This window comes from Pseudorca crassidens, chromosome X (assembly GCF_039906515.1).
Source record: "Pseudorca crassidens isolate mPseCra1 chromosome X, mPseCra1.hap1, whole genome shotgun sequence".
NCBI classification, from domain to species: Eukaryota; Metazoa; Chordata; class Mammalia; order Artiodactyla; family Delphinidae; genus Pseudorca; species Pseudorca crassidens.
Genome location: NC_090317.1, coordinates 88,794,329 through 88,806,904, shown reverse-complemented (window position 1 = coordinate 88,806,904; position 12,576 = coordinate 88,794,329).

The window sequence follows — 12,576 nt, the reverse complement described above, 5'->3', positions numbered from 1 at the left end:
AAATTATCATCCATAATGTGGGTAAGACTCACCTAATCAGTTGAAAGCCTGAATAAAACAAAAAACTGGCCTTCCAGAGCAAGAGGGAATTCTGCAGCAGATTGTCTTTGGACCTCTTAAGCACCATTGGCTTTCCTAGGTCTCCACCTGCTGGCTTTCAGACAGGAACTGCGCCATCAGCTCTCCTGTGTTTCCAGCCTGCCAGCCAACATTGCATTTTTTGAATTTGTCAGCCTCCATAATCGTGTGAGGCAATTATTTATAATAAGGCCACACACACACACACACACACACACACACACACACACACACACATACACACACCCTATTGGTTCTGTTTCTCTGGAGAACCCTGACTAATAGAAATACTTTTTCAGCCCCACATTCTTTCTCATCTCCTTCTGGGGCATCAATGATATGAATATTAGATTTTTTGCTAGACTTCAACAATTCCTTGATACTCTGCTCATTTCACTTTTTCAGGCATATACTTTCTGTTCATTAGATTCAGTAAAATTTATTGATCTCTCCACAAGCTCACTGATTCTATTTTCTGTCATCTCTACACTACTATTGAGCCCATCCAGTGAACTTTTTGTTCTGTTATTATGTTTTTTGGTTCTATAATTTCTATTTGCCTCTTTTATATACTTGTACTTCTTTTCTTAGTTTTTTTCCTTTTTTCAAGCAAATTTTTGATTACTTTTTAAAAATTAATTAACTTTTTATTGAGGTATAATTGACATGCAACTTTCTATTAGTTTCAGGTGTACAACAAAATGATATATTTGTATATATTGAGAAATGATCGCCACAATAATTCTAGTTAACATCCATCACCTCATATAGTTACATAATTTTTTTTCTTGTATTGAGAACTTTTAAGATTTACTCTCCAGAGTGAAGTAAGTCAGAAAGAGAAAAACAAATACCATATGCTAACACATATATATGGAATCTTATAAAAAAGAAAAAAGGTCATGAAGAGCCTAGGGGCAACACAGGAATAAAGACACAGACCTACTAGTGAATGGACTTGAGGATACGGGGAGGGGGAAGGGTAAGCTGGGACAAAGCGAGAGTGGCATGGACATATATACACTACCAAACGTAAAATAGATAGCTAGTGGGAAGCAGCTGCATAGCACAAGGAGATCAGCTCGGTGCTTTGTGACCACCTAGAGGGTGGGATAGGGAGGGTGGGAGGGAGGGAGATGCAAGAGGGAAGAGATATGGGGACATATGTATATGTATAACTGATTCACTTTGTTATAGAGCAGAAACTAACACACCATTGTAAAGCAATTATACTCCAATAAAGATCTTAAAAAAAAAGATTACTCTCTTAGTAACTTTCAAATATACAGAACATTATTATTAACTAATTTTATAATTGGAAATGTGTACCTTTTGATTCCCTTCACTCAATTCTCTCACCTCCCCACTCTCTCCTCCCCCCACCTCTGGCGACCACCAATCTGTTTTCCTGTTCTCTACATTTATGAGCTTATTGTTTTGTTTTTTTTAGATTCCACATATAAGTGATATCATATGGTATTCGTCTTTCTCTGTCTGACTTACTTCACTTAATATGATAATCTCTAGGTCCATCCATGTTGCTGCAAATGGAATTATTTCATTCTTTTTTATAGCTGAGTAGTATTCCATTGTATATGTGTACCACATCTTCTTCATTCATCTGTTAATGTACATTTAGGTTGTTTTAACATTTTGGCTATTTTAAATAATGCTGCAATGAACATGGGAGTGCAGGTATCTTTTTAAGTTTGTGGGTTTTTGTTTTTCTTTTATGACTAAATACTCAGAATTGAAATTGCTGGATCATATGGTAGCTCTATTTTTAACTTCTAAAGTATTTCCATAGTGTTTTCCACAGTAGTGGCACATATTTACATTCCTACCAACAGTGCACTAATGTTCTCTTTTCACCACATCCTCACCAACACTTGTTATTTCTTGTTTTTTTGATAATAGCCATTCTACCAGGTGTGAGATGGTATTTCATTGTGGTTTTGATTTGCATTTCCCTTATGATTAGTGATGTTGAGCATGTTTTCATGTACCTGTTGGCCATCTGTATGTCTTCTTTGGAAAATTGTCTATTCAGATCTTCTGCCTGCTTTTTAATAAGATTGCTTGTTTCTTTGCTATTGAGTTGGGTGAGTTCTTTATATATTTTAGATATTAACCTCTTATTAGATATATGATTTGCAAATATTTTCTCCCATTCTGTAGGTTACCTGTAATTACTTTTTGAAGCAGTTTTATAGTGACTGCTTTAAAATCTTTATGAGATAGTTCCAACATCTAATTCATCTCAGTATTTGGTGTCATTTGATTGTCTTTTCTTGTTCAAGTTTTTATCTTCCTGATTCTTGGTATAATAAGTGATTTTCAATTGTTTTCTGAACACTTTAAACATTAGGTTAAGAGACTCTTTGCCCTTTTTATATCTTCTATTTTATCAGGCAACCACGCTGTTAGGTTTAGTGTATAGGTTCTGGCCTGTAATTCCAATGACAATTTAGTCTCCTGAGATTTTTCAATGCCATTTGATCTGCTTTATTCTTCTGACTCTGCTTGAGCTTCCATTGTTACCACATGCAGGGAAAGAAGGTGCTTCCTCATCTCCCAGTGTAGTTAAAGTGAGTTGTGGGGAAATCCAGACCCGTAGGACAGAAAACATTTCTCCTGACCTGTTTTCCAGCCACTCACTGCCAGGAGCTTCCCACTCTATCTCTGATAGTGCAGCCAGGGATGGGCTGCCTTTTGTCATTGTGTGGAAGGCCAGAGCCATGGGTCTGGGTGGTGCGTCAGGAGACCCTGGCCCTGTTCATTTTCTGCCACTGAGTATAGACCCAGGAGGCACCAGGCCTAGGATGCCTTCAGCCGTTGGATGGAAGGCCAGGACCCCTGGACCTAGGCGGCTGGCTGCCAGTGAGTATAAGTTCAGGAAACATTGCCTTGGGCTGCCTTCTGCATTTCAGTAGAGGACTGGGAGACACTAGGGCAACTGGCATTACCACTACAGGTGGAAGGACTCATCTGTTGTCTCATGATGTGGAACTGGGAGTGTGTCAGCTCTCCCTAGTTCTGCTGTTACTGCTTAGAGTAGATCAGATTCTGCTGCTGCTGCTGGCTAGTGTGAAGCATGGGAGATAGATTGTCCTCACTCTCCCAACTCAGCTGGTAAAGCTACCACAGACAGGTAAGCCAGCTGCTGCCACTGGGTATGGATCTCCCTGCTAAGCTTTCCCTTTCCCAGATCTTTGTTCAGAGAGAAAAAGCTTTTTTTTCTTTTCCATTTTTTTTTTGGAGATTTTTTGGTCTGTACCTGTTAGCAGTTTGGGGGTTGCAGACCCAGTCTGGGTTATGGGAATGATTGATATAAAGAAAACCCAGGGAACTCTCTGTGCTGTCATTCTTCAAGTTCTGAGTTCACTATTCAGTCCATCTTCTTCTATCTTTTAGAGTCTATTGAATTATTTTCAGGATCTTTAGTTGTATTTAAAGAGGAGGATCAGAGAAAAGTGAGCCCATGCCATTGTCCCAGAAACAGACTATAATGACTAATTTTGACATACTATGATCTAAATATCATTGTTTTCTACTCTCTTGGCTCCAGCCAAGAAAGGTTTTGCATTTTAGACAAAATAAAACTCTCAGTCCCAGAGGGAAATTATTCCTGGAATGCAAGTGGAAATCAGTGGTAAGTCATACAACAAGTATCTAAAAACATTTTGGTTTAATTCTCCAGGGTCTGCTCTACTCCAGCAATAAAGGAAAACCAAGATTCAACTAGTTCTCTAAAATTATACTGGAGCTAGTTCATTTTTATTATAAACACTTGCAGCTCCAGGACACAGTAAAGCAGGAAACATGGAATGTAATAAAGATGGCTGTATCCCAGTTGCCATGAGAACATCTAGCACCCAGATCATTGTTTCTGAATGCTATTTCCTAATGAAAGGAATCACAGCTCCTTGGACAAATCATTGATTCCTGTGAAGGCATATGGAAAGTCTAAGATTAGTGTAGGACAGAAAATAAAGGAGTGCTCAAAAAACTTATGTGGGGTTGTCAAAAGAACACAGGAGGCAGCTTGAATGGGGCTTACACTGCCTAAATCTGCACAATATGAGGATTAGAATAGATAATGATTTAGAACATTCCCTAGGATAAATCATATGTTGCACCACAAAGCAAGCCTTAACAAACTTAAGATTGAAATCATGTCTACTATCCAAAATGGTATGAAACTAGAAACAGGAAGAAAACTGAAAAATCCACGTATACATGGCAACTAAACAATATGCTGCTGAACAGCCAATGTGTCAAAGAAGAAATCAAAAGGGAAATTAGAAAGTATCTTGAGACAAATGAAAATACAACATACCAAAACATAATGGATACAGCAAAAGCAGTTCTAAGAGGGACATTTATAACAATAAGTGCCTACATAAGAAAAAATATAGAGATATCAAATAAACAACCTAACTTTACACCTCAAGGAATTAGGAAAAGAACACAGTAAGCCCAATGTTAGCAGAAGGAAGGAAATAAAGAACAGAGCATAAATAAATGAAATAGAGACTAGAAAGACAATAGAAAAAAATCAATGAAACTGAGTTGTTATTTTTTTTGGAAAGAAACAAAATTAAGAAGCCTTTATCTACACTAACGAAGAAAAAAGAGAGAGAACATTCAAATAAATAAAATTATAAATGAAAGAGGAGACATTACAACTGGCACTACAGAATTACAAAGGATAAGAGGCTACTATGAACAGTTATATACCAAAAATTTGGATAACCTATAAGACATAATTCCTAGAAACACACAAATTACCAAGACTGAATCATGAAGATATAGAAAACTTGAACCAATAATGACTAAGGATACTGAAGCAAAAATCAAAACCCTCCCCCAAAATAAAAGCCCTCAACCAGATGGTTTCACTGGTGAATTCTACCAAAATGTAAAGAAGAATTAATGTCAATCCTACTAAATTCTTCCAGAAAATTGAAGAGGGGAGAACATTCCCAAACTTATTTTGTGAGGCCAGCATTACCTTGATACCAAAGCCAGATAAGGACATTACAAGAAAAGAAAACAATGGGCCAATATCCCTGATGAATACAGATGCAAAATACAAGGATATATTGTACAACACAGGGATATTTTATAATAACTATAAATGGAGTATAACCATTAAAAACTGTGAATCACTATGTTGTACACCTATAACATATAATATTGTACATCGGCTATATGTCAATAAAAAATAAAGTCTTTTAAATGAAAAAAATTCTCAACAAATTCTAGCAAACCAAATTCAACAGCACATTAAAAGGATCATACACCATGACCAAGTGGCATTTATCCCTGGGATGGAAGGATGGTTCAACATATGCAAATGAATAAATGTGATACACCACATTAATAGAATGAAGGACAAAAATCATATGATCCTCTCAACAGATGCAGAAATAGCATTTGACAAAATTCAACATCCTTTAATGATAAAAGCTCTCAACAAATTTGGTATAGAAGGAACATGCGTCTACATAATAAAGGCCATATATGACAAGCCCACAGCTAGCATCATACTCAATGGTGAAAAGCTGAAAGCTTATCCTCTAAAATTAAGAACAAGACAAGGGTGTCCACTTTCACCATTTCTATTCAAAGTAGTACTGGAAGTCCTAGCCAGAGAAATTGGGCAAGAAAAACAAAAAGTATTCAAATCAGAAGAGAAGAAAAATTGTCTTTTTTTTTACAGATGGCATGATTTGTAACATCACCAACAACTGTTAGAATGAACAAATGAATTCAGTAATGTTGCAGGATACAAAATCAACCTTACAAAAGTCAGTTGCATTTCCATACACTGACAATAATATATCTGAAAGAGAAATAAAGAAAACAATCCCATCTACAATAGCATCAAAACCAATAAAATACTTAGGAATAAATTTAACCAAAGAGGTAAAAGATCTCTACACTGAAAACTGTAAGGCATTAATGAAAGAAATTGAAGAGGGCACAAATAAATAGAAATATATCCCACATTAGTGAATCAGAAGAATTAATATTTTTAAAATGTACATATTACCCAAAGCCTTCTATAGATTTTCTATTAAAATTCCAGTGACATCTTTCACAGAAATACAAAAAACAATTCTAAATTTGCATAGAACCATAAATGATCCTGAGTAACCAAAGCAATCTTGAGAAAGAAGAGCAAAATTGGTAGCATCGCACTTCCTAATTTCAAAATATACTAAAAAGCTCTAATAATCAAAACAGTATAGTATTGGCATAAAAAACATACATATAGACCAATGGAATAGAATTTAGACCCCAGGAATAAACACATGCATATATGTTCAACTAATATTTAACATGGAATATAGAAATATACAATGGGGAATAGGCAATCAATAAATGGTGTAGGGAAAATGGATATTCACATACAAAAGAATGAAATTGCACTCCTATCTTATACCACTCACAAAAATTAACTCAGAATGGATTAAAGACTTAAATGTAAAATGCAAAACCATAAATTTCCTGGAAGAAATCATAGGGAAAAAAGCTCTTTGACATTGGTCTTGTCAATAAGATTTTGGAAACGACACCAAAAGCACAAGCAACAAAAGCAAAAATTAAAATTTGGGACTACATCAAACTAAAAAGCATTTGCACAGCAAAAGAAACAATCAACAAAATGAAAAGTCAAACAAAATGGGAGGAAATTTTTGGAAACCATATATCAGATAAGAGGTTTATATACAAAATATATAAGGAATTCATATAACTCAATAGCAAAACAAACAAACAAAACAACAACAACAAAAAAAAAAGCCGGATTTGGTTCAAGACGGCAGAGTAGAAGGACATGCTCTCATTCCCTCTTTCGAGAACATGGGAATCACAACTAACTGCTGAACAATCATGGACAGGAAGACACTGGAACTCACCAAAAAAGATATCCCACATGCAAAGACAAAGGAGAAGCCACAATGAGACGGTAGGAGGGGCACTATCACAATAAAATCAAATCCCATAACTGCTGAGTGTGTGACTCACAAACTGAACACATACCACAGAAGTCCACCCACTGGAGTGAAGGTTATGAGCCCCACGTCCGGCTCCCCAAACTGGGGGTCTGGCAAACAGAGGAGGAATTCCTAGAGAATCAGACTTTGAAGGCTAGTGGGATTTGATTGCAGGACTTCGGCAGGGCTGGGGGAAAAAGAGACTCCACTCTTGGAGGGAACACACAAAGTAGTGTGCACATTGGGACCCAGGAGAAGGAGCAGTGACCCCATAGGAGACTGAACCAGACTTACCTGCTAGTGTTGGAGGGTCCCCTGCAGAGGCAGGGGCAGCTGTGGCTCACCAAGGGACAAGGACACTGGCAGCAGAAGTTCTGGGAAGTACTCCTTGGCGTGAGCCCTCCCAGAGTCCATCATTAGCCCCAACAAAGACACCGGGTAGCTTCCAGTGTTGGGTTGCCTCAGGCCAAAAAAAACAACAGGGAGGGAACCCAGCCCCACCCAGCCCCACCCAACAGCAGACAAGCAGATTAAAGTTTTACTGAGCTCTACCCACCAGAGCAACAGCCAGCTCACCTACCAGGAGTCCCTGCCATCAAGAAACTTCCACAAGCCTCTTAGATACCCTCATCCACCAGAGGGCAGACAGCAGAAGCAAGAACTACAATCCTGCAGCCTGCAAAACAAAAACCACATTCACAGAAAGATAGACAAGATGAAAAGGCAGAGGGCTATGCACCAGATGAAGGAACAAGATAAAACCCCAGAAAAACAACTAAATGAAATGGAGATAGGCAACCTTCCAGAAAAAGAATTCAGAATAATGATAGTGAAGATCATCCAGGACCTCGGAGAAAGAATGGAGGCAAAGATCGAGAAGATGCAAGAAATGTTTAACAAAGATCTAGAATAATTAAAGGACAAACAAACAGAGATGAACAATACAATAAATGAAATGAAAATACACTAGAAGGAATCAATAGCAGAATAACTGAGGCAGAAGAACGGTTAGGTGACCTGGAAGACAAAATGGTGGAATTCACTGCTGCGGAATAGAATAAAGAAAAAAGAATGAAAAGAAATGAAGAGCGCCTAAGAGACCTCTGGGACAACATTGAACACAACAACATTCGCATTATAGGGGTCCCAGAAGGAGAAGAGAGAGAGAAAGGACCCAAGAAAATATTTGAAGAGATTATAGTCAAAAACATCCCTAACATCAGAAAGGAAATAACCACCCAAGTCCAGGAAGTACAGAGTCCCATACAGGATAATCCCAAGGAGAAACACACTGACACACATAGTAATCAAATTGGCAAAAATTAAAGACAAAGAAAAATTACTGAAAGCAGCAAGGGAAAAATGACAAATAACATAACATACAAGGGAACTCCCATAAGGTTAACAGCTGATTTCTCAGTAGAAACTCTACAAGCCAGAAGGGAGTGGCATGATATACTTAAAATGATAAAAGGGAAGAACATACAACCAAGATTACTATACCCAACAAGGATCTCATTCAGACTCGATGGAGAAATCAAAAGCTTTACAGAAAAGCAGAAGCTAAGACAATTCAGCACCACCAAACCAGCTCTACAACAAACGCTAAAAAGAACTTCTCTAAGTGGGAAACACAAGAGAAGAAAAGGACCTACAAAAACAAACCCAAAACAATTAAGAGAATGGTCATAGGAACATACATATTGATAATTACCTTAAATGTGAATGCATTAAATGCTTCAGCCAAAAGACACATATGCTGAATGGATACAAAAAGAACACCCACATATATGCTGTCTACAAGAGACCCGCTTCAGACCTGGGACACATACAGACTGAGAGTGAGGGAACAGTAAAAGATATTCCATGAAAATGGAAATCAAACAAAATCTGGAGTAACAATACTCATATCAGACAAAATAGACTTTAAAATAATGTTACAAGAGACAAGGAAGGACACTACATAATGATCAAAGGACCAACCCAAGGGCTTCCCTGGTGGTGCAGTGGTTGAGAATCTGCCTGCTAATGCAGGGGACACGGGTTCGAGCCCTGGTCTGGAAGGATCCCACATGCTGTGGAGCAACTAGGCCCGTGAGCCACAACTACTGAGCCTTCACGTATGGAGCCTGTGCTCCGCAGCGAGAGGCCGCTATAGTGAGAGGCCCGCACACCGTGATGAAGAGTGGCCCCCACTTGCCATAACTAGAGAAAGCCCTCGCACAGAAACAAAGACCCAACAGAGCAAAAATTAATTAATTAATTAATAAACTCCTACCCCCAACATCTTTAAAAAAATATAAAAAAGGACCAACCCAAGAAGAAGATATAACAATTATAAATATATATGCACCCAACATAGGAGCACCTCAATACATAAGGCAACTGCTAACATCTCTAAAAGAGGAAATCAACAGAAACACATAAATAGTGTGAGACTTTAACACCTCACTTATACCAATGAGCAGATCATCCAAACAGAAAATTAATAAGGAAACACAAGCTTTAAATGACACAATAGACCAGATAGATTTCACTGATATTTATAGGACATTCCATCCAAAAACAGCAGATTACACTTTCTTCTCAAGTGCACACAGAACATTCTCCAAGATAGATCACATCTTGGGTCACAAATCAAGCCTCAATAAATTTAAGAAGATTGAAATCATATCATGTATCTTTTCTGACCACAACGCTATGACATTAGAAATTAATTACAGGGAAAAAAATGTAAAAAACACAAACATATGGAGGCTAAACAATATGTTACTAAATAACCAAGAGATCACTGAAGAAATCAAAGAGGAAATCAAAGAATACCTAGAGACAAATGACAATGAAAACATGATGATCCAAAACCTATGGGATGTAGCAAAAGCAGTTCTAGGAGGGAAGTTTATAGCTATACAAGTCTACCTCAGGAAACAAGAAAGATCTCAAATAAAGAATCTAACATTACACCTAAAGGAACTAGAGAAAGAAGAACAAACAAAACCCAAAGTTAGCAGAAGGAAAGAAATCATAAAGAACACAGCAGAAATAAATGAAATAGAAACAAAACAATAGATCATTAATACTAAAAGCTGGTTCCTTGAGAAGTTAAAGAAAAAGATAAACAATTAGCCAGACTCATCAAGGAAAAGAGGGAGAGGACTCAAATCAATAAAATTAGAAATGAAAAGGGAGAAGTTACAACAGACACGGCAGAAATACAAAGCATTCTAAGAGAATATTACAAGCAACTCTATGCCAATAAAGAGGACAACCTGAAAGAAATGGACAAATTCTTAGAAAGGTATAACCTTCCAAGACTGAACCAGGAAGAAATAGAAAATATGAACAGACCAATCACAAGCAATGAAATTGAAACTGTGATGAAAAATCTTCCAACAAACAGAAGTCCAGGACCAGAAGGCTTCACAGGTGAATTCTATCAAACATTTAGAGAAGAGCTAACACCCATCCTTCTCAAACTCTTGCAAAATATAGCAGAGGGAGGAACACTCCCAAATTCCTTCTACGAGGCCACCATAACCCTGATACCAAAACCAGACAAGGATGTCACAAAGAAAGAAAACTACAGGCCAATATCACTGATGAACATAGATGCAAAAATTCTCAACAAAATACTAGCAAACAGAATCCAACTGCACATTCAAACGATCATACACCATGATCAAGTGGGGTTTATCCCACGAATGTAAGGATTCTTCCATATACGCAAATCAATCAATGGGATACACCATATTAACAGTTTGAAGGAGAAAAACCATATGATCATCTCAATAGATGCAGAGAAAGCTTTTGACAAAATTCAACACCCATTTATATTAAAAACTCTCCAGAAAGTGGGCACAGAGGGAACCTACTTCAGCATAATAAAGGCCGTATATGACAAACCCACAGCAAACATCATTCTCAATGGTGAAAACCTGGAAGCATTTCCTTTAAGATCAGGAACAAGACAAGGAGGTCCACAATCACCACTATTATTCAACATAGTTTTGGAAGTCCTAGCCACAGCAATCATAGAAGAAAAAGAAATAAAAGGAATCCAAATTGGGAAGAAGTAAAACTCACTGTTTGCAGATGACATGCTACTATACATAGAGAATCCTAACGATGCCACCAGAAAACTACTAGAACTAATCAATGAATTGGTAAAGTTGCAGGATACAAAATTAATGTCCACAAATCTCTTGCATTCCTACTAATGACGAAAAATGTGAAAGAGAAATTAAGGAAACACTCCCATTTACCATTGCAACAAAAAGAATAAAATACCTAGGAATAAACCTACCTAAGGAGACAAAATACCTGTATGTAGAAAACTATAAGACACTGATGAAAGAAATTAAAGATTAATCAAACAGATGGAGAGATATACCATGTTCTTGGATTGGAAGGATCAATATTATGAAAAAATCAATATTGTGAAAAACTATACTACCCAAAGCAATCTACAGATTCAATACAATCCCTATCAAATTACCAATGGCATTTTTTACAGAACTAGAACAAAAAATCTTAAAATTTGTATGGAGACAAAAAAGACCCCGAATAGCCAAAGCAGTCTTGAGGGAAAAAAACAGAGCTGGAGGAATCAGACTCCCTGACTTCAGCCTATACTACAAAGCCACAGTAATCAAGACAATATGGTACTGGCACAAAAACAGAAGTATAGATCAATGGAGCAGGATAGAAAGCCCAGAGATAAACCCACGCACCTATGGTCAACTAATCTATGACAAAGGATGCAAGGCTATACAGTGGAGAAAAGACAGTCTCTTCAATAAGTGGTGCTGGGAAAACTGGACAGCTACATGTAAAAGAATGAAATTAGAACACTCCATAACACCTACAAAAAAATAAACTCAAAATGGATTAGAGACCTAAATGTAAGTCCAGGCACTATAAAACTCTTAGAGGAAAACATAGGAAGAACACACTTTGACATAAATCACAGTGAGATATTTTTTAATCCATGTCCTCGAGAAATGGAAATAAAAACAAAAATAAACAAATGGGACCTAAAGAAACTTAAGAGCTTTTGCACAGCAAAGGAAACCATAAACAAGACAAAAAGACAACCCTCAAAATGGGAGAAAATATTTGCAAATGCATCATCAGACAAAGGATTAATCTCCAAAATATATAAACAGCTCATGCAGCTCAATATTAAAAAAACAAACAACCCAATCCAAAAAAGGGCAGAAAGCCTAAATAGACATTTCTCCGAAGAAGACATACAGAAGGCCAAGAAGCACATGAAAAGCTGCTCAATATCACTAATTATTAGAGAAATGCAAATCAAAACTACAATGAGGTATCACCTCACACCAGTTAGAATGGCCCTCATCAGAAAATCTCAAACAACAAATGCTGGAGAGGGTGTGGAGAAAAGGGAACCCTCTTGCACTGTTGGTGGGAATGTAAATGGATACAGCCACTATGGAGAACAGTATGGAAGTTCCTTAAAGAACTAAAACTA